This window comes from Myodes glareolus, chromosome 14, assembly GCF_982192425.1.
Source record: "Myodes glareolus chromosome 14, mMyoGla1.1, whole genome shotgun sequence".
In the NCBI taxonomy this organism is placed as follows: domain Eukaryota; kingdom Metazoa; phylum Chordata; class Mammalia; order Rodentia; family Cricetidae; genus Myodes; species Myodes glareolus.
In genome coordinates this window covers 4799757-4803284 of record NC_142039.1, presented here as the reverse complement: position 1 = coordinate 4803284, position 3528 = coordinate 4799757, and the positions used below count along the sequence as shown (strand labels likewise).

Below are 3528 nucleotides of genomic sequence, written 5' to 3'. Positions count from 1 at the left end.
ATTTGTACGAAAGAATAAGACTTGGAAATATATAAGAAAGAATAAGACTGGGCTGGAGAGATGGTTCAGTGGTTAAGAGGGCTGGCTGCTCTTCCAGAGGTCCTGAGCTCAATTCCCAGCAACCATATGGTGGCTCACAGTCATCTGTAATGAGATCTGGCGGCCTCCTCTGGTGTGCGGGCATATATGGAGGCAGAATGTTGTGTACATAATAAATAAATAAATCTTAAAAAAAGATTATTTATTTACATAATAAATAAATAAATCTTTAAAAAAGATTATTTATTTACTAAATAAATAAATCTTTAAAAAAGATTATTTATTTACTAAATAAATAAATCTTTAAAAAAAGAGAGAGAGAGAAAGAATAAGACTGTATGATTTATTTGGGAGCTGGGTGGCTGGCCCCCAAAACAAGCCAAAAGAGAAAAACAACAACATATTTATGTAACAACATGAGTTATATATCCATGTAGGGCCTGAGAAAGCTGGGGGGTAAAATGTTCTTTCAAGAAACCCTGCTGTACAGGGGAGTGCTTAATCAGCATTTTTCACACTAAATAGAAAGTAAAAACTATATAAAAAGCGTCTGACAGTGCAGGGCACAGCAATTCCGTAGCTGGGGGGTTGATGTGGTTCCAGGTCAAACAAACTTCCAACCAGGCAGCAAGCTTTAGGCTTGGCTCTCATGAGCTTAGAAGTAGACAGAGCCAGACAAGAAAGCCACATGGAGGATCCAGGTAGCTTAGCAGTCTAAAGTTTACGCATGCGATCAAAAAGGACTAAAAGAAATGCAGTAAAAGAGGTCCGGACAGAAAAACCTCTAAACAGGTTCTAGTGTGTTTTACAATATATGTAGGCTTAAGAAAGAAAGAAAAAGGGTATAGACAGTCATAGAAAGACATAATTTAAAAATTACAGTCTTTTTTGGGTTTTTTGTTTGTTTGTTTGTTTGTTTTTCATGACAGGGTTTCTTTGTTGCTTTGGAGCCTGTCCTGGAACTAGCTCTTGTACATGAGGCTGGCCTTGAACTCACAGAGATCTGCCTGTCTCTGCCTCTCGAGCACTGGGATTAAAGGCGTGAGCAAAGAGAGCCTGAAAAATATATATAGTAAAGTCTTTAAAGAGAAGTAAAATAATAAAAAAGAAGAGATGGGAAATACACAGGAAGTCTGGATCCTATATAGTATTGTGTTAATTTTGTTTTTTTATTTTTTTATATATTTAAAATATGGAACGCTTCACGAATTTGCGTGTCATCCTTGCGCAGGGGCCATGCTAATCTTCTCTGTATCGTTGCCGAAGCGAGCACTATTGTGTTAATTTTGAACTTCTGAGTATTGAGTAAAGAACAGCTGCGAGGAGACCTGGAAATGAAGAGGGATTGTTGGAAGAAACCAGCCTATATACTTGAGGAATGCCTTAACTTTAAAAAAGTCAAAAAACGCATTTATCAAGGGGAAGTTAAAAATGTTTTTGGAGAAGAGGTTTTGCTTTTGTTTCCACAGGAAACAAGAGGTTGTGAGTTCATTACAGGTTAATATAGATCAGGTTTGATCAAGGGAGACTTCCTGAATCTTGTCAGGTAATATCTATCAATGAGGGTTATAGCTGGTCTTCCCTGGACTTGATCATTAGCTCAAATTTTGTCAAGGACCTTAAAGATGCCTTTACCCACATTCATCAGGAAGCAGTCTAGAGAACATGATGTCCACATTCCTAAGAGTTGGGCTCTGGGAGGCTTTTGGCTATTGGCTATTTCATGAATTGTAGATGTTTGTTCATAATTTAGGGGGATATAGAAATATAGGAGTATAGGATTAAAAAGACAAATATGAATCTCAGATATTTTGTATTGGCATGGATTTTGGTATAGTAACACAAATTTAAAGTTATTTTTCTTCTTTCTTTTGTTCTTTTTTTTTGGTTTTTTTTTTGAGACAGGGTTTTACTGTTTAGTTCTGGCTGTCCTGGAACTCACTTTGTAGGCCAGGCTGACCTTGAACTCACAGAGATCCACATGCCTCTGCTTCCCAAGTGCTGGGATTAAAGGTATGTGCCACAAACACCTGGTTTAGTCATTTTTCTTATACTGTATATATGTTTCTACTCTTGTTTGGGCTATTGTGCTTATGCAGTTCATTTAAAAATACAATATGTAGATAAGAAATGAGATCAGCAGTTAATCTATAGTAATAATCAAACCAGTAGTGATATTAGGTACATTTTCTGGATTAAATGGGTATATTTTAGATAGATAAATGTTCTTCAAACACTTCAAAGATCTATAGAATATCTCATTTAAAATGTTTTGTTAACATAAGGTATTTTACGACAATGAGACCCATCTGCTCCTGGCAGTACCAATTTACTTCAGAGATGATGGTCACTGAAGACACTCCTTATGGAGTTTGTCTTCACTGTGGAAAGCTTAGCCACTGGGCAAAGAAATGGCTCTTTCCTTTGATGGTGATGTGCTGTGAGGACTGGACATACAGAAAACATGGGGGGAAATTTGTTGAAGTTCGTCAAAACAAGGTAGGACAGTCCTTCAAAATTCCGGATTTACAGAAGAATTTGCAGACATTCTCCAGGACATAGAAGAAAGCAACTGACAAACTTTGCCAAGACAAGGCAGGAAATCTCTCAAATTTCCTGCTTCACTGGAAAGTCTGCTGTATGTTCTAGGCCTGTAGCCTGAAGATGATGCCCCAACATTGCAGAGGAACTTTGGATAGACTGTGCAGGCAGCAAGATGTCTCTGTTGTTAGGTAATATTGCATCCTTCTGCGTCTTTGATGGAGTTAAGGACTAAATAATTAGAGTTTCAGTGTTCCTTCTGATAGAAAGTAGGAGTCAACTGAGATGGGATGGACGGTAGAGTGTTTTCTCTGAGTTTGCTAAGTACAAATGGACTGAATATTGTAAATGTAACTCTTCTTACCTGATAACTGTTTTTGTTGTATATGTTTACTATGTTAAAGTTAAAATTTTTCATTTTTATTTAGGCGCAAAGGGGGAATGTAGAATATTATTTTAAGATGTGTTACATTTGTTTATGTTGTTGAACATTAGTTTGTTGCAAAGATGTGTTGCATTCTCTTATGTTGCATTTGTTTAACTTTGTGAAGTTGTTACTTTGCCTGTCTAAAACACCTGATGGTCTAATAAAGAGCTGAAAAATCAAAAGCGAGGCAGGAGAAGGGATGGGCGGACTGGAGACAGAGAATCAATAGAAAAAGAAATCTGGGGGAAAAGGAGAAGGAGAAAAATAGAGCAGGAGAGATCAAGGGGTGGGGAAAAAAGGGGGGGGGCAGCCAGCCGTGGAGTAAGAGTGAAAGTAAGGTTACAGAAGAAGATAAACAAAAGCCCAGGGCCAAAAGGTAGGTGGGATAACTTAAGAAAAGCTGATTAGAAAAAAAGCAAGCTAAGACCAACCATTTATAAGAAAGAATAAGACTCTGTGTGTGGCTTATTTAGAAACTGGGTGGCAGACCCCTCCCCTCCCCAAGCCAAAAGATTAAACAG

General features: G+C 37.6%; 1 pseudogene; it reads right to left on the bottom strand.

Annotated features, from left to right (window-relative positions):
- Window positions 1-1225: 1225 nt before the first annotated feature.
- LOC125417698 (U6 spliceosomal RNA) lies at window positions 1226-1304 on the bottom strand (annotated as a pseudogene).
- Window positions 1305-3528: the final 2224 nt, after the last annotated feature.